The sequence below is a fragment of the Perissodus microlepis genome, chromosome 1, assembly GCF_051167445.1.
Source record: "Perissodus microlepis isolate ML-2025 ecotype Zambia chromosome 1, ASM5116744v1, whole genome shotgun sequence".
Taxonomy (NCBI): domain Eukaryota; kingdom Metazoa; phylum Chordata; class Actinopteri; order Cichliformes; family Cichlidae; genus Perissodus; species Perissodus microlepis.
In genome coordinates, this window is record NC_140461.1 from 1,579,664 (window position 1) to 1,599,200 (window position 19,537).

At 45.7% G+C, this 19,537-nt stretch overlaps 1 protein-coding gene across 1 annotated transcript in view; it reads left to right on the plus strand.

The window, feature by feature from the left end:
* The first annotated feature begins 7,683 nt into the window (after positions 1–7,683).
* bnc1 (basonuclin zinc finger protein 1) overlaps positions 7,684–19,537 on the plus strand; it is a 33,262-nt gene continuing 21,408 nt past the window's right edge. Inside the window, exon 1 of the mRNA XM_084925992.1 lies at positions 7,684–7,817. The gene's annotated coding sequence lies outside the window, so the exon portion shown is untranslated. The remainder of the gene's footprint in view (positions 7,818–19,537) is intronic.

Here is a 19,537-nt window from a genome sequence, read left to right on the forward strand (position 1 = left end):
ATCAGCCGTCGGTCTCAGCAAACACGGTCTGGGAGTTACTGACACTGATGTCTGTTTGGAGCGTTGTCCAGTCCTGTTCCTTTAACTCTTAAATTAGCTCTATTACGAGGTCCCTTATGCCTTTTATTTCCTCTCTCTGATTATTAAATCCTTTCTCTCTGGATTGCATGAATTCATTTTTCTCTATCAAACTTTTCCCATTGAGATCAGAATGAAACCTTCATCACTGTCGTTTAAATTGCTTCCTAAAATGTTTTTTTTAAAGATCTTGATGATAACTTTGGGTTTTTAAAGCAGGACTGAAGGTACGGCGTGTATCATTGGACTTGTTTGGTGTTGTTTCCACTGAACGCTTCTCCCTGAAAGTAAATAAGAAAGTCACGCATGAAGAAGCGTGAGCATGCGTGCAAAAAGGAGGTAATAGGAGGTGGAGGGGGAACAGCTTCACCCCCGACCCTTAAACAGGAATGTCACAGGCAGCCGAGGTAATTATGTCCCCTAGCCTGATGGCGGTCGGGCGGTGGGGGTAGGTAGGGGGGCAGCTGTGTGTGCTTGCTGGTCTGAGGAGGAAGGGGGGGTCTGCTGATGTGTCAGAGCGGATTGATCATGACACAAACAGATGTATGTTGGTGGAAAACACGTCGATGTCCGTGTGGAGTGCGTCTATCTGATCATTAAAGAGACGAAAATAAACATCTTGCTCTGATTAACGGCGGCCGTCCCGGCGGACTCGTCAGCCGTGCCGTTACACGTGTGTGTGTACAGATCCTGGTTTTACATAAATGTGTTCCTGTTCGGAAACGGGTGAGCCATGTCACAGCTGTAGTGTGTGTGTGTGTGTGTGTGTGTGTGTGTCAGCCTGTGGGCCAATCATGTGGGCTGTTTTTCTTTTCTTAGGCATCTAAACAGAAAATGAATGTTTGTTTTTTGCTGTTAAAAAATATAAATTGCACGCAGAATCTCTGTCTTTCACTCTTATACACACACACACACACACACACACACACACACACACACACACACACACACAGAGTCTCCATAGAAAGGAATGCTGCTGGAGTCTCACATTTCACTAAAGAAGCAGAAAAGAGTGAGCGAGTGCCATCGAAATAGAGGAAAAGGGGGGGGAAAAGATCAAGTGGAGGCTCGTTTGAGTCCATGAGGTTTTGTGTGTGTGTGTGTGTGTGTGTGTGTGTGTGTGTGTGTGTGTCAGCTGAACATCATTTTAAAGCTGTAGTCCATGTGCGTCTGAATGCCATTATAGGACAAGCATCTGGAGGGCTAATGAAGCCGGTCTTTGATTCACTGTCACACACAGGGGTGAGCCTTGATTGGCAGAGGGGATGCCACAGTGTGTATGCGTGTGTGTGTGTGTGTGTGTGTGTGTGTGTGTGTGTGTGTGTGTGTGTGACGGTCTTTCTTCTTCACTGTCTTGTGCCATCTCTGAGGCGACCCGGTTTCTGGGTCCTGTGAGAGACCGTCGGCGTCTAATGGAGGGAGACTGGACGTGTAGCAACAGTAAACAATCCGGCGCGCCCTCCTGGGATTACCGCTGTCTCTTTGTCTGCACGTGTCGAGGCTGTGGAGCACGTTCAAGCTGACTTTTACTGAGAAAAAATAAGTGAAAATTGGCTGTGTCGAGTCCCGCGAACGCCTCCTGATATGGGTCTTGTTTACTGATAAGTTTATGTGAAGTCTTCAGTCCTACAACGGCAGCTTTCCTAATGAGGCACCTCTCCTCTCTTATGTTGAAATGATAGCCTCAGAGAAGATTTTCCGTGCTCGCACCGCGCGAGCATCGATCAGTCCGGGCTTGTAAAACAGCTTCCACAATCCAATTTTCCACCTTGCTGTATTCATTTCAAATTGCCTTACTGATGCCATCTTAGGTCAAGCAAACACCTATGATTCAGAGCTGTACAAATATTTTTACCTGACTGTGTCTGCTGTGTGTTTTGATAACTAAACTGAAACACTATCAGTCAGTTACTGTCCTCACAGAGCAAATGACAGGATCTGACACAATGCGGTCAAACGCTGATTGTTATTGTGATCATTTATATTTGGTGTTCTCGGGTCTTCTGAGGCAGCGAGAGCAGAAACAGGAGGAGGTGGGTTGCAAAGTGGCTTGCAAAGCAAAACAACTATAGGCTAAAGCAGCTTACATAGTGAACTCTGTGATGTTAGATACATGACAGCTACACTTTTATAGGAAATCTTCGCAGATTCAGCGTATCAAATCAAAACCATCTGACAAAGAAGCTGAAGAGTTACATCTTCTAGTTTAGATGGTTTAATCTAAGCTAGGCTTGTTTAGCATGTGGTTAAAATGTAACCTAACCATTGGCTGGAGAAAATTCAGAAGATAATGTTCAACTGACAAGAACCAGCAGCAGCTGTGAATCGTCCATTCAGCTAAAGATTGATCTGTCCACAGATGAATGTCATGGATGAAAACAAACATATCTAAAGCCTTTTATCTAAATCAGGACTGTCTGACATGTAGAGGATAAATGTGGCAGATATTTGAACCACGTTTTATTCGTGTCTGCCTCTGAGCTCGACACATGATGTGACGTCAGAATTGGCTGCGTCACCTGCAACACAGGTTAAACACAGTTTAAAGCGAGTCCACCAACACATCCCCACATTGATTCTTTAGCATCTCAGGGTGAATGTCATCCGTTCTTGATCTGGTGTTTGGATGAGGAACTTCCTGGTAGGACCTTGCCAACAGGGAGCTTCTAAACAACCCCAGCAATCTCTGCCAGTGTAATTCATACATTTCTCTGGAGTCTTCAGTCTCGTCTCTTCCAAATAGGACACTGTATTTGGCTTAGGAGCTTGTCAGAGTGCTCCCTCCACCTCCTGACAATGTCCCCAGCCCCCAGAACATGGCTTGAACCCAGCCCTCCTTTCCTTACTGAGTTGCTGAATGGCTTGCCAGAACGTCTTTGAGGCCTGCTGAAAGTCCTCCCAAACCTGAGGTTTTGTTTCCACAACAGCGGACAGGTATTGGCCTTCCAATACCTGTCCGCTGCTTCAGGAGACCGCTGGGCCAAACAAGCCTGGAAAGCTTCCTTCTTCAGCTTGATGGCCTCCCTCACCATTGGAGTCAACCAGAGGGTCCTCAGGTTGCCACCAGCAATGGAGGTTTTAAACACTGTGAGGTTAAAGAGCTCTGAAAGCCTCTTCTGGGAGCAATTTTCCATGGGAGACCCTACCAGATCCCAGGATCACAGGAACACATCAAAGTGGTAAATCATCAGAGGGAGATGTTGCATCAAAAATATAAAATAACTGACTCACAGTGAAAGTGGGAAAAAAGAACTCCGTCAGTAGATGTGAGATATCCGCACCATGATGAAACTAAACTCCAGCGGTTCTGATATTGATTTATTTGACATGGTATTCACAGTTTTTATAATAAACCGAGCGTAAGCCACCATTTCTGAACGCCGACCGTAACCGTCCCTGTCTCGGCCCCAGCAGACGGGACGAATGGTTCCATCGTCTCTTTGTGCCTTGGCAAGGCCACCGTTGCATGTTAGGGAGCCCTCAGGTGCTGCTGGGATCAGTGTCAAGACTCTGCTGCTACAAGTCCCAACACAGCCCTGACACAGCCGTGCCACAACACAGAGCCTGAGGTGATCTGTTTCTGTGCCTGTGCTTCCACACGCAGACTTTAAAGCTTTAACTGGAATCATCATCCCCCCTCGCAGCCAGGGAGACATGAGATGGATCACGACGCGTCGACGATCAGCAGCCCCGACCCCAAGAGAATCGGTAGCAGGTCTAAACATAATGTATGACGTTTAATTGAAATAAAATTGTGTGTATTGAATGTAATTTGTTCAAAAGTGACTCTGTCCGTCCCTCCAAACCACGAGCTGTTTTCACTGGCGTATTCACAAGCCCCCCCCCCCGTCGTCGTTGGCTGAGATTACAAAACTACACACACCCTCTAGATGTCGAGCTTCCAGGGAAGTTAATGACGCGTTACATTCTTCATATGCACGGCTTTATGTACAAAAGCCACAAGAAACTACCGGAAAATGATTTACAGCCTACTGGCATCGTCTTTACAAACCTGACAGCAGCACATTACATAAAGGACTAGATGTTTTATTGCTTTTATACATTGTGCACGTTTCACATGGTGAGACTTATACGCCACAGACTCAGCAGTTACTCGTAAGCTAAAAAGCAGCAGCAAAAAAAACACATTGTTTGGTTTTTGCTGACAGCTCCTCAAATATGGGTAAGTTTTAGAAAAAGACAAAGGCCAGGATTATCCTCGCGCAGGGGACGGGGAGAAGCGCCTCTACCTGAGCTGAGCGCTCGTAACTTTAGGCGTTTTATTTACCGAAGCCTCTCTGACTTATTTAAAAAATGCATCGGCTGCAGCACCATCGGCTTATGAACTCCACATTTGGTAGCCTCCATTTCTCTCGTGCTACCTCTGCCTACCCCCTTCTGCAGATGTGGACCCCGCTGGCCTTTGTACAATATGATAGCGTCATTGAAAGGAAACACGAGTTTCCTTTGAGGATTTTGCTCACGGTCATTGCAACGTCAGATATCAAACACTGGATTTTGAGCTCAGCATTTAAAAACATCAAGTTTATCTTTCTGGTATTTCCTTTATATACAGATAAATAATCTGGTGTACAATCATTCCACCCTGGAAAAGAACAGAGTCATCATTAAAATTAAAGAGCATATGTAGTTTTTGGGGTCTAATAAAAAGCATGAGGCACGTGTTAAATGTTGACGTGTTAGTGCGAGGTGTAATCAAAGCCATCAGGTTAAACAAACTTGGATATCGTTTGTGGTTCAGTGTGAGGAACTATTTTTGCCAAGTGCGTATTTCCCGGCTCGTGTCTGCCGCTGGCTAAAAGAGGGCGATGTTCTCTCTCATAGGTCAGAGCCAGAAGCAGCAGATCAGAGATGAGCAGAGGCAGGGGGGGGAGATGTAGTGGCGTGTTTGTTTGGACCAGACTTTGAGGAAAGTGGAAAGTCCAGTGGTGGTTAATTGGTGTGTTTAGGTCTGAGGTCATGAGGATGGCAACGGGAACACACCGCTCGGCCCTGAGCGGCAGATGGATATACAGCCACCGCAGAGATGCCGGTCGCTCTAATCACAGCTAAACACTGTGAAGACACGCACAGGCCCTCTCTTCTTCTTCTCCTCCTTCACTCCCTCCTCTTTCCCCGCCGTCCTCCCCCCTCTCTGAGCTCTCGCTGTGCCCAAAGCCCAGGGGAGGTCACAATGTGTCACAGCAGCAAAGGCCTCCATATGAACCTGTTGGTACGCCCCCCCTCCACCACCCCACCTCTCCTACCTCCAAAAACTCCCTGGAGACTTGCATGACCTCCGGGGCGGGGGATCAAGCGAGAGCAGGAGTGATGATGAAATGAGGATTATTTTTTCCAGAAGCCTTTGAGTTCATCCTTGAGCTGCTTTTAAATCTGTGCTGATATGTGAGACAAACTCAGAGGTGTCCCTGACGTCCAGCTGGCCTGCTGGCCGAGGCGTCGCCGGCCGGTCGCCCCCGCGTGACTGTGCATTTTTATCTTTGTCTTGTAATAATGTGTGTCAGACTGGGGTTGTTCCAATATGTCAGCCTGATTCACATCATAAAAATCCCGTCTATGTCTTCCACCTCTGTTATCACAGACACTATAAGTGTTTCCTGAGACGTGAGGCTCACACACGATTGGCTGTCCCGGGGTTTTTGTTTAATAAAGCCAATAACCGATTGAATAATTGAGGAAAAGTGCAAATATGCCAAACGCCCTGACCCCAGAGATGCACGTCAGCTTAAAGTATTAAACTGCCCGTTTTTTGCACACACCTGTATGTGACACATTGTTTGCCCTTAAACATGTTGCCCTGCCTCTCAGCAGCACCAAACACACTGGAGAGTCCACACATGAGCGCTAATCGCGGTACGAGCCGAATAACTGTGGTCTCTCTCTGTGGAGCTGCTGCGGCCTCGCACAGCCTCGTGTTCAGGTCTGACACAACACTGGACGTCATTATGAATCAGTGTAACGATGATGGAGCAGATACACCCTCAGAGTTGTTGCCAGCTGCTCTGATTTAATCAGTGACTGAAGCAGGAGACGTGTTGGAGTCGTCTTCTTCCATGTTGCAGACAGCTAGCAGCTACAACCGCCTCTGTCACCATCCACCTGTGAGAGGCCACGCCCCAAACTTTAAACACATGGGCTGCTGTTATAAAGGGTGAAGCTAGCAGCTTTTGTATCAGGCTGTAAACATGTTACTCTGAGTTCTCAGCTGCATAAACGGCTGCATATTAATAAAACACTATAAGTGCACACTGCCAATGCATGCAGAGCCATCCTCACCACATTCATTAACAAACTTGCTGGCAGCTCTGACGGATGGGCGGGGTCACTTGGAAACAAACAGCAGCCTACCAGAGGTGAGCCAGCTGAACAAGGCCCGCCCTCCGTGAAGGTTTGTGTGCATGCGACTGAAGCCACTCATTGTTAGTCCCCAGCCACAGTCTGATGTGATGACACTGGGAGAAAGCTTATGAAAGGTGCTGCTCCTGATTAAATTATTCCCTTTGTGATGTGCTCTCCAACCAGCCGCCTGCTAACAGCGTGTGGGAGTGTGTGACTGCTAATTTAGTTTCCACTGAGATCACATGGCTATCAGAAGTGGGGACAGAGATGTACATAACGCTTCCCCCTTCAAAAGCACCGATCTCCTCTTTGAAGGCAGCAGCACGTAAGGCTGCTGATCCACCGCAGTGGTCAGGGCCGATGTGATGGCACCAGCGGCCCACAGGGACCGTCTCAGTACCACACAGGGTTCCACTGATGGTCCCAAACAGCTACAATGCAAAATGAAGAAAATTTCTCTGTGACAGGCCCCAATTATTTTCTCAAAGTAGTAATTTTACCATTTGTGCTATTGCTTTCATACTGGCTGCTCTTTGTTTCAGGAAACCATGGAACGGAAACTTGGTCTCCAATACAACAGAGGAGAACGTGTGTGATGTTACCAAAGGGCCATTTTCATGCAAACTGTATAAAAACCAGGATGTTTTGGGAATTAAACCAACCAAACTGTGACATCGCCAAAGAAAACATTGTGAACAGGACAGTCCCACATTGGGACTCGGCTGAACTTTGTTTTTATGCAACTTCCAGGAAGGTGGATGCAAACATAACTTTTGGGAGACAGAGCTGCCACTTTGGCCCTGATGATTCTACAATATCAAACATCACCTCCTGTTGGACAAGTTGGACATTTTAATATGGGAGTCTATGGGGACTGAATTAGTGCTGGAACCTCTGCTGGGTGTTAATGGAACTGGTGGTGTTTGGTGTTTTATTTGTCAACAGGTTTTGACGCTCAGTTTCACATCATCAAAAACTGAAACAGCACAATTATGAGGTCAAACATGGTAACATGGCAAAAATATGGTTAAAAAAAAATACTAATTTGCATGCAGCGAATAAGAAGTTCACATCCCACTGTATAGTAAAGTGTACTAAAAACAATATTTAATATTTTTATGATGATTGTAAGAACTCATCATGATATGTGACAATTAAATATATTGTGGTATTTTATTTTTATAGCCCCAAGATACCTCAGAAACTATGGCCACCTGTAGTGAGTGCACACAGAGGCTGTCACTCAACTGCTTACTTCTGCTGTCAATGCCAGGTGAGGAGCATCCATGTGTTTTTACTCTCGAGGAGGCTGTAAAACTTTCTGAAAAGAGTCGATAAGTCAGTGAAGCTCACTTCTCACGGATAACAGCTAGACTGAGGTGAGTTGTTAAGGATATACTCAACTTTTCTGTCTGTTAATGCTGTTATCTCATATTATCTGCCGTTAGCCTTTGTTAGCTGCTGCTAGCTAGCTATGGTTGCTCTTAGCCTCTGTTAGCTGCTGCTAGCTATTGTTGCTGTTAGCCTCTGTTTGCTGCTGCTAGCTATTGTTGCTGTTAGCTTCTGTTTGCTGCTGCTAGCTATTGTTGCTGTTAGCCTCTGTTTGCTGCCGCTAGCTATTGGCGCTTGCCCTTAGCCCTCTGTTAGCTCCTGCTAGCTATTGGCAGTTGCTATTAGCCTCTGTTAGCTGCTGCTAGCTGTTGTTGCTGTTAGCCTCTGTTTGCTGCTGCTAGCTATTGGCGGTTGCTCTTAGGCTCTGTTAGCTGCTGCTAGCTATTGGCAGTTGCTGTTAGCCTTTGTTAGCTGCTACTAGCTATTGCTGCTGTTAGCCTCTGTTTGCTGCTGCTAGCTATTGGCGCTTGCCCTTAGCCCTCTGTTAGCTGATGCTAGCTATTGGCTGATGCTGTTAGCCTCTATTAGCTGCATTACCTACCTACTTTTTTTTAGGTGGATGCTAAATTGTTAGACAAAGACATTTTCTCTGTATTACTGTAGGGTCTTTACGTTACAATGTGAAGCACTTTGAGGCAACTGTTGTTGTGATGAGAATATAATCAATCTGTTTATCAGCAGGAAAGCGTAAAGTTTGCTTATACGGTTGCTTATAACCAGCTAATCAATGTAAATTTATGAGCACAACATTTTTTTTCTATTAAAAAAGCTGAACAAAATGACTACCTGCACCTTTAAAGAGAAATATTTGAAGGAATGTTGATGGTGCTGAGTCACTAACAACTCAGGGTTAGGCAGGTTCTGGACAACCACACAATGAAAACCAACTTCAATGCCAAAATCTTGAAATGTTTTCATCTGGATCTCCCATATCAGTGAATACAGTGTGCTGCTTTCCCACTTTAGTCCTTTGAGGGATGAAAGAGTAGCAGATGTCCCTGTATGATTCACTGCGCCCATGAATTTTCTCGGGAAGTATTTCGCCAGCGTGGTGGATGGGAATATGAGTGTTTGTGTTAGGGAGCGTAAGCAAGCTGGGACGAAGTTCAAAGGTCAAACAACGATGAAGGTTGTAGTCACAGAACTCTCACACACTGACTCACATTTTCACTCGCAGTGTATCTGCTTAGCTTCTGTCATCTGCCTACACAACCAGCTGATGCTGACAGCAAAGAGGACAGAATAGTAGTGACTAATGCAGAATAGTACCTGTGAGGCTGTTCAGAGATTGTTCAGGTCAAAGGTCAGAGAGGTCAGAGGCTCCTCTAAACAGCGGCAGGCCTGGAGCTGGCTCTGATTTTGCTTACAGGCACTAAAGTGAGAAAGACCCTCTGTCTGAAAAGCATTTTGAAGGCAGATCGCCTGTTAAAGGACCAGAGATGACTTTAAAGTGAATATTTGTCAGCTTGGAAACCCAAGAGCTGAATGACAAAGGTGAAAAGGCCAATATTTAGTTCAGTTTTGTTTATATGGCACCAAATCAGAGCAAGGCGCTTTATATTGCAAGCTAAAGACCCGACTGTTTATCATGAAGAACTCCACACAGAGTCCCGTCCAGAGGGCGGAGTCAAACTCTTCTTCTGCTGTGAGGCAACATGCTAACCACCACGCACCGTGCTGCCCACCTCTGTATACATATTAATATAAATATGCACAATAGGAATATAACGATTATGAACTTGATGTCTACAACGTTATTGTAGCCTGAGTAATAAAGTGTATTACGGTAACACATTGATTGAGTGGTGAGCGGGGCAAGGGGGCATTGTTGAGTAATAATCTCAGTCCCTGTAAATCTAAATGTCTGTCTGCTCAGACCTGGTTCATACAGACTGTTCTGCTTACTTGCACTCAGCCACAGTCTTGACCTCCATAGAATAAAGTCTGTCTACCCACCAAACTGGTCTGCTTCCATCTGACATCCTGAATCCTGTCTGTGTCGTCCCTCAGAACCACTGAGGGTTAAAAACAGTCCAGTCCACAGTGTGGCTGTTACGATAAAGTCAAACAGGAAAACAGGATCTGTGAAGTTTAGGATGGTTAGCTAGTGTTAGGCTAACATGGACACTTTACCAGACCTGAAACCAGACTGAGACCATAAACTGGAGGCCAGAGGAGTCGCCCCCTGCTGGCCTTTGTAAAGAATGCAGGTTTAAGGCACTTTACAGTTACAATTTTTAATCACTCCTTTAAATCGAACACCATCAGACGTGTCTTTATCCTGTCTTCCTTCTCTCATCCCAACCGGTCGCAGCAGATGGCCCCGCCCCTCCCTGAGCCTGGTTCTGCCGGAGGTTTCTCCTTCCCACTGTCGCCAAAGTGCTTGCTCATAGAGGGTCATATGATTGTTGGGTTTTTCTCTGTATGCATTATTGTAGGGTCGACCTTACAGTATGAAGCGCTTTGAGACGACTGTTGTTGTGATTTTGTCAATGAAACTGAATTGAACTGAACTAAAAGTTTTAACAACCTCAGGTTGCCTAGGCTACAGTGGCTCGCCTTTCTAAGTAATCATTATTTCAGATTTGGATTTGGTGGTATTACAAAACAAAAGTGCAATTCATCTAATTACCACAAACTAATTACCACACAGATGGAGTGAGCCAAGAGTTTTCCCACAGACTTCCAGATCGCCCCCTGCAGTCCGTCAGAAACAATACAGGTGTGAAGCTGCATCCACCTTTAACAGAGTGACCAACCTCAAACGTGGTTGGTCAGTACCAAGAAAGCTTCCAGCCACAAAGACCTTAGATACTTATATGCAGATATATTTGTACACATTAGCAGTGCAGTATTATCTGTAGCTTATATAAGTTGTAAAATCGCCGTCTTTCTGTGCATCAGCGTGCCTTACCACTTTTTCCTAACAGCAAACAATGCGTGGAACTCACTAATGAAAAAGTTGAATAATTCAGGAAAAATGATCATGTGCAGTTTTCGTGTCACCATTGGATCCCAAACAAAAGCTAGTAAGCTTTTGTTTTGTCTGTACTGTAGGTCACCGGATCTGCCCGACCTCACCACATGTGTGTCCTATAATCATTTCCTGTTTCTGGAGTTTCTCAAGTCCCTGCTTAGTACGGCTCAACGTGCCAACTATTACTACAGTTCTGGCTATTTACCACACGAGGTTCAAATGTTTGGCAAGCCACTTGTCCTGCCAGCTGTGCGTAACTCTGCTCTTTCTGCTTATGCAAACTTCATTTCCAAACAGCAGCTGTACTGAGACAGGAAGTGTGAATGCTGTGAGACGATGAACATAAATGGCAGCACTTGATAGGAAACCTAAACAAATGTGTCACATGTGAGGAAACCTTCACACGTAAAAATGGTATCAGGAGTTTACTGTCAGTAAAACGTAACCCGTCATCACAGTGACAGCGAGTGCTTCCAAATTTGCCTGTTTTTAGTCTCTCGATGACAGAAGTCGTCATTCTGGACATTTATGGAGCCTTTAGATGTCGTCCACTTATTTCAAACTTTTTTCTTCTTCTCTTCAGTTGATGTTCTGTTGGAGTTGGACAGCAAGCTGCTCAGATGTGTGAGCGACTGTCACTAAATAATAACTGGTAATAATTACGTTACGTTGTTTTCACATGTTGGTTACATTTAGATTGTGTGGACATTTACAGCGTCTTCCTGTTTCTACTGTCTTCTACTGTCTTTCCCTTATTATGGATACCGTTAGCCGTGATGCTCCTGACGGTTGTTTGACTAAATCATCATTTCAGTTTTGCGTTTGGAGCTAATCTGTGCAGGAACTCTCTAACTGCGGCTCCAGGAGCGTTTGTGCCCCTGGCTGGGAATAACCGGCTCACAAAGCTCCAACATTGATGTTTATTGTATAGATTGCAGACATCTGGGAAGAGTCCAGAACAGCTTCCAGTTGTGCCTCATCATCATCACCCTTGGAGCCCCCCACCCCCTCACATACCCATCATTCCTGACTCATGAAATATTGTCAATATGCATTCCTAAGTTACAACTGACTTCCTACTACCACGGGAAGCTTAGGCTGAAATTTGTCCAACGGTTTGCAGCCGACACCCACTTCCTGTTCTTCCTTCTCGTCCGATTTAGCCTTCAAAGTTTGGCTCAATTAACAGAAGCTTGTCAAACCTGGTAAGTGGAGATACTTGGCATGGGCTGAAATGGTGAAAAAGGTGAGGCGTCAGCGCTCGCTTGGCGTTTCTTCTCCATGTTGAGGAGCCGCAGGTTGGGTCTTGCACCCCGGCCCTGCAACTATCCTTTTTTTTCCTGGCCTGGTGAATGTGTCTCTGTGTCCTCCGTCCCCCTGCTGAGAGATTCCAGAGGCACCTCTCTTGGCCTCTCAGGGCTTCTGGGTCACTCGTTTGTCATTATGACCTTTGACCCCTGTAGTCCAGTGTGCCGGGAGGAATGTCGGAGATGTTTACCTTGGCTGAGACTGATGGTGTCCAGGTGGCTCTCTCTATCCCTCTCCTTGTATTTTCTCCTCTCTCTGCCGTCGGCTGCTGAGTGATGTGAAGGTAGAGCGCTGCCCGGCGTGATTCCCGTCACGGGCGACCCACCTGCCTGGATCTCTAGCTGAGCTCAGGCACATTTGTGGACGGACTCTTTAGGTTTGTGTCAGAAAGTATCGGGATGGTCTTGACTGGAAGGTAATGAGAGAGAGCGAGCTATTGATTGACCCCGTGTCTGGGTTTGGTCGGAGAACGCACTCGTCCAGAGCTCCACTTCCCAGAGTTCGCCATCAGACAGCCAGCTGAGTGGCGTGGCTAGACAGAGAGGGCATTCAGTAATAGGTAATGGACCCCCACTTCCAGCCCCCCCGCCCTCCACTTCACCGTAGTGCCATCTATCACTCTCGCACCGGACCTTCCCAGTGGCTCCTTGCTGGGTCCTCATCTACTGGAAACTCTTGGAAAGTTTCCTGCCCCCAGGCCCCCCCCCCGCTCCCCCTCCAGCCCCTCTAAAGAGCCCATTAAACAGTGTTGTAATGCAAACAGTGAGTCCGAAGAGAGCGAGGGCCAGGTGTCGGGTGCGGAGGGGATGAGCGTCTAATGCAGCCATTACGAGTGGCGGCTAGGGTGGGTGGATTATCATAAAAGCGTCTCCCCTCCCTCTAATGTGGACATGTCTGATCAATACCAGACTCCAGGGAGGGGGGGTGGAGGGATGGATGGACGGATGGATGAAGGATGAGAGGAGAGGGAGCAGCTTTATTTATTAGCTCTGTCGCCACAGCGCGGGATGGCAGCGATGGGAGGAGAGAGCACGAGCAGCGCCGCGCTGTTTTTAGTCATCTGATGCCATATCTGGGTCATGTGACAACTTGAATTGAAAGTGCAAACCAAAGCAAGCTATTCATTTATTAATGAGCATGAAATGATTTAAATCCCTGTGTTATGAGACTGCAGCTAAACTGATGATGCTGAATTCAGGCCCCGCGGTTCGACACGTAATTAAGAAATCGCAGCTTCATTCTGGGCTAAAACTATAAATGCTCCCATTTATTTGCATGTAATTGGTAAACAGAACAACAAACGACAGCTGTGAATATGCACTACAATTGTTATTAGTTATTATTGCTGTTTTCCACAGTTCATCATAAGAACGTATTAAACATTATATGTAAATATAATGTTGGCACACTGTGGGCCACAATCAGGTTGCAAAGCAGACGCATCTCATTGTTACTCAGTCAGACCAAAGTCTGATGATTTTGACTCAAAAAGAAAAACAATCACGCCCAACATGTAAAGTAATTTCATTACATGTAATTTTATTACATAGAAAACTGTAAAACTGGTCAAATTGATTTTACATAATTAGAATCTATTCAGTTTGCATCCAGCATGTTGTCCTTGTGCTGAGGGTGTCGGGGCTCGGACGTGTCTTTGCTGTTGATCTCCAGCTCGCAGCCCAGTGAAGGTTACACCTGCAGCTGGAATCAGACTCAGCACCTCCCATTCTGAGGTTTTGATGTCGATATGTACAATGCAATTTAAGCTCGTCAGGTTAAAACATTTGGAATTGTTGTGGAGGAGTGGCAGGTTTTTGATCAATGGTGTCGATAAATTGGGCACGGTGTCACACTGTGTGGTGTATGTAGCCCACGTTTTATCTTAAGTGGGCCGGAAGGTTTTGTTAATTTAAAGTTTTTTTTATTTATTTATTTTACTGATAAAAGCAGACATTTCTATAGTAGAATAAAAAGAAGTTTTCTGTCATTTAATTGTTTTACTTTGGTGTAGACGGCCATGGGGGAGGACTTGTAATGGTAAATGGCCTGTATTTGTATAGTGCTTTACTAGTCCCTAAGGACGCCACATCTGAAGCGTTTCTCCCGCAAAACGCTGCGTCCAGATGAACAGAATCAACTTTTGGAGATTTACTTTCCTGGATGATGGAGAATGCATCAAGATGCAGCTTTTGGTGTTTTTCATTGTTAGCTTAGACCGCGATGTTCTTGCTACAGTGCAACGTTCTGCTGCGAACATGAACAGACTAAAGTTGCCTCTCAAATGTTAACAGAGAGTCAGAGGCACTGACCTCCAAAGCAGGATGAGTTGACCTCCAAACTCAACTCGTCCTCCACATTGTGAGGATGCACTGGAGACCCACCCCAAATTCCCACAGGAAACAAAGGACACGTCACAAACGCCTTGGTACACAGCTCCAACTGTTCACCGTCTGTGCCCTGATCAGTCACATGTGCGTTACATGAACGAGGTCGTTGGTTTTCACGGTGCAGCTGATTTGAGATTGCTTTCAAATGGGTGTAGTCAAAGCTGACGACGTTTGGTGTTGGATTCTGGGTAAATTAACAGACTCATCCATTTTCAGACTTCCTATAAAAGAATTGATCTTCCAGTCTATGAATGTCAGTGATCTCCAGCCTCACGAGCACCATTTGACATCAAGTGTTACCTGCGATTATTTCACTGAAGAACACGTGCATGTCTGGAGGACGGCTGCTTGTCTCGTTGCTTTACAGCAGACTGTTTAATGGCTTTACCTGCAGGTGTGTCCCACATGTCTTCTGCGGGGATGTCCTCACATCATTTCAGTGGCAGTGTGAGCAGACAGCCAGCTGGTTCGCATCAGTTTTCCTCATACGAGCGTGACAGGTTTCCAGAAACAGCCTTCCCTCGGCAGCTCTCATCTACACCCAGCAACTGAGATGGATCCGTGTTGGAAGGCGTCCCGAACGCTGGGTGGAAACGAATGTTTAGCAATGATGGCTGTTTAACGGCTGCACAGAAAGTTGGACTGACAGATGGATGGCAGTTGCAGCTGAAGTGGGAATGCAGGATGAGTGTGTGGTTTCCAGCACTGACAGTTGTTGTACAACAGCAGATCAGAAGTGCTTCCTATTGAACTTCCCACAGATGATGAGTCCCAGATTGTGTATAAAGGAAGCCTGTTTGCATCTCGGCGATTGTTCTCAGTGCTGCTGCTGTAATTTTTAAAACGTGTTTATGCTCGCCGAGCTGCCAAAATCAACTCGATATTTAGCCCACTCGCTGTCCGGTGGTGCCACCAGCTCGATCGTAAGCTTTCCAAGATTAGAAATGGGTGAAAAAATAACAACCGTGTGCCTCAGAAAGCCTCCAGGGCAGCTCCAGCGCTCAAGTCTCCGCTGGGAGCGATGATCACCATTGTTCCAAACACACCTCCTCATTCGGTGCTGTGATGATGATGATGGTGAGCACTACCTTGACATGTCCAGAAGGGTTCACCGGGCTGGGATACAGTGAGCGAGAAGGCCTGAGCATCTGATTCCCATTATCTTCATCTTCATCCCAGCGTTCAGTGAGTCTTAATGCTCTGTGGATGGAAGCATTTCATCCTGCAGAGATCAGGCCTCTCCCTGAAGCTCGACTGCCCCAAAAGCAGAAAAACGAGGCTGTTAGGTCAGTGCAACCATGGGAGCAGATGAATGCAGGGACAGCGAGCTGCTCCACCATGCATCACTGTGTCACGAGAAAAGCAAGATGTGCGGCGTGTTCTTTACTTCAGCTCTGCGTCACGTCGCTGTTCAGCCTCGTGCTTCGGCGCAGTCAAACTGTTGAAATTTTTTATTTTATCATTTTGTTTTATATGTAAATATCACAAAGGATTAGATTTAACATTTATTAAAACGATAAACAGGTTGAATGAATATTTTTGATTGTTATTATGACATAAATGAGTTTAATATTTGATCTGTTTTTCACATATATATATTTGTAATGTTTGGTAACAGGTTATAAACCAGCTGCAGTATCAGTATTTACTCAGACACAGCAGTGAAGGAGCAGGGCTCCATCTGTTAGCGACACGCTCAATCCGTCACTGGATAAACGAAATCATGTCACAGAGCAGTGAGCTGGTGTCGGTAACAGGGCTGCGTGTATGTCGTCAGAGACAACTCTTAGTGCAGAATTACTGTTTAAAAAACATGCTGATGTTAAATAAATTGGTTTAAGGTTTTAGAGGAAGGCATCAACAAAATCACCTAAAATGGATTTATAATTTCAACAGTTAAATTTCACAAAGACGAGAGGAAAGTGCAGCGTTTGAAGGGGCTTGGGAGCTATTTTATATATTAAACGATATTTTGTAACCACTTTTAAATTTTAGATTTACATTTTGTCTGTGGGTGGGTGTAATTTACACAATACATGTTGTGTTTAAGTGTTTTGTGTATGAATCATTTTCAGATGAACAGGTGGAGCAGAAAATGTGCTTGAAAAAGTCCTTGCAGAAGAGCTCATTCAGTAGAAACACTTTGAGAAGGACGGCAGAGCTGTCAGTGGCACAAACTGTGCATGTGAGGTGATTCTGCATTAATGTTCATCAGGAGCTCCGTCCTCAGCTCAGTGTGAATAAACAGTATTGAATCATCAACAGTCAGAATTTTGAGAGCTGTTTTCCAGTTTCAGCCTGAGATCTGTTTGTGGAGCCAAAATCGTACCTCAAACCCATCAGCCGCCCGCTGAGGATCATTTTGGAACTTATTAGCATGGAACAGGAAGTCTTGGCACAGATATCCGCCGGCTAAACCGGAAGTCTGTCAAGCGCCGAGGCTAATTCAGCGACAAGCTAATGGGCTGCAAGATTGAGTGACCACAAACAAAACAGATTTAAAATTGCTCAATTTTATCTGCATAGCCAAGTAATGCTCACAGTGAAAGGCCTGCACACACCGGAAAGTCTGTCCGAATATTTTGTGTTGAAAATATTTTTCAGACTTTTTCTTTAATCAAGCCCAATTTTACCTTCTTTTTTTTTTTGCATGTGAATAACCGGATCTGACCAATCAGACCACTGCGTTTGGAAATAAGTGTACTGGATATACTATGATTTAAGCTCACACACAGAGTTCATCATTTTTTCTTGAATTCTTTGACTGTGGTGTACGTATATATGCATATATACCACATGACAAGTTTGCATCTGAAATTTCTGAATTTCACGTTGTTTATTTGCAACGCGCTTGTTGTGTGAAGGCCTTTATTCTAGTTTGACTGCAGATTATTTTAAATGCAGCGCTTATAGAAAAAATCCTGCCATCCAAATTTTAAATTGTAATAAGGATTCAAATTTGCATTATTAAGGGCGTGGCCTCTTTGACTGACAGGTGGATGGTGACACAGGCGGCTGTAGCTGCTAGCTTCGCCTGAGCTGGACCTCTGCACCGTGTTTGTGCTGTTGGAGCCTTTTGGAGCATTTTAATGACATCATGTGACCAATAATATGGCTGCTGTGAGGTCACTGTACTAACAGACCGTCCAAGGAGGCGGAGCTCCAGTTTTGATGAAATTGTGGGTGTTATTAATTGTCACGCCACCCTCTTGTACAAATAAAGGGACTTCTTGCAGCAGAAGTGGTTCAAACGTATCTGAGTGGGTGATGTCACAGTGGCCATGCTCATGTTTTATACACAGAGTTTGATCCTTTCTCAAACACGTTGTGTGCTTCAATATTTTACTCCATGAGGAAACGGGTGACGTCAGTGTGAAACACAGGAGCTGAAATATGTGCATGATTTTAATTAGTGACGGAGGAAACGGCGACGGGGACACACGGTCGGCTGAAAACGTGAAATTGGTCATCTGTGCACAGAGCTCTGTACCATCAGCATCGCTTCCATGTATATTTACATCCCCATCCTCCACACTTTACTCACAAACTAAAGAGAGAAGAATATATTAATAGTAAGCACTAATACTCTGTGGTCTTGTGTTAACGTTTCGAGTGCACTCAGTAGCTGGTGCTGCTTTCACTGCTGCTGTTTTATATAAAACCAATCTGTATGAAAGCCCCGCGCCTCCCACACACGTGAACAGCTCTGACCTCCCCTCATGCTGCATGGCGAAAGTGCTCTCCTCACTTTTTTCTTGTTACAGTGTTTTCCATCGCCTTCACACACACACACACACACACACACACACACACTGCTTCTCCACATCTGCAGCTGTAAGCAGATCACTCCAACATCTTCCATCTCCTCTCGCTTTAAAGCAGCTTTCTGCCTCTGTAATCCCGTGTGATTTACAGTCACCCCGTGAGCGTGTCTGTGCTGAATAATGCCACCGAACGACGGGCAGACCTCGGCCCGTTTGGCGTGGTGGTGGCCGGAGCCTGGTACGGGGAGTGTGCAGAGCACGGTGAGGTAATAGCTCCCCTCTTGGCCTTTCTTACTGTCAACTAAAGTGAGGAAAGGCAGGCCGACACTTGGATGACACACATGGCATGTATGCAAACACACACTGCTTGCTGTGTTGGGGCAGGTTCTGCGTGATATGGTAGTCGAGATGAGAGATAAGACAGCACACTTGGAAACAACGCTAACCAAGGACGAGCTCCAAGTGCATCTAAAGAGGGATATCAGTGCTGATTCAGCCGTGCAGTGATCCAGTTCTGCCGTCTCTCTGCTGTAATGGGACTAAACAGCGTTCACTGCGTGTTCCTCTAAGCACCAAAGAACCTTCAGCAGTAATGTCTTTGTTTAGAAATCATGACCCGTATACTCTCTGCTGTCTACACCCACCAAAGCAAGGAAGTGTGCAGCTAAAATTACTGCAGTTTTATGTAGAAGGCATCCTTCAGCGTCTGCGCCGTCGTGCTTTCTTAAAACTATCGTGCACGCATTTACTCTTCAGCGTGCAGCGCGGGGGTATTTCTGCCCAAATCTTTAATCCGACCGAGTCGTTTTCACTGCTTAAGCCAGGAAATAAAAGAAACAGATTTCAAAAGTTCCCTTTGACTTCTTTTGGTCTCCTGCTGCTGAGTTTGTCGCCCTTCACGGGGGGACTAGCATCTGATAGCACCACAGCTGTGACTCTGAGCCTCTCGCCGTGGAGCGATGCACATCTCTGGACTTTGCTGTGTTTATGATGTTTGGTTTTTTGGCCGTTGCACGCCACGTGGACGTTCACTTTCACCACATTCAAAGAGAAGGCAGACATCTTTACAGCTGATGGTGTAACGATGCTACGGGCCATAGGGAAGCCTTTTATGTAATGGCACAGTCATGGAAACAACAGGACGTTGTTGGAGTCCTAAAACATGTTGTAGGTTACCAGCTCCTTCTCTTTGCATTCATGTCCTGAGTCCATGTGAGATTTAGACTTTTTCCAGTTCGGCTTCATGTACGTCAGTAAATCCCCCGCCGGTG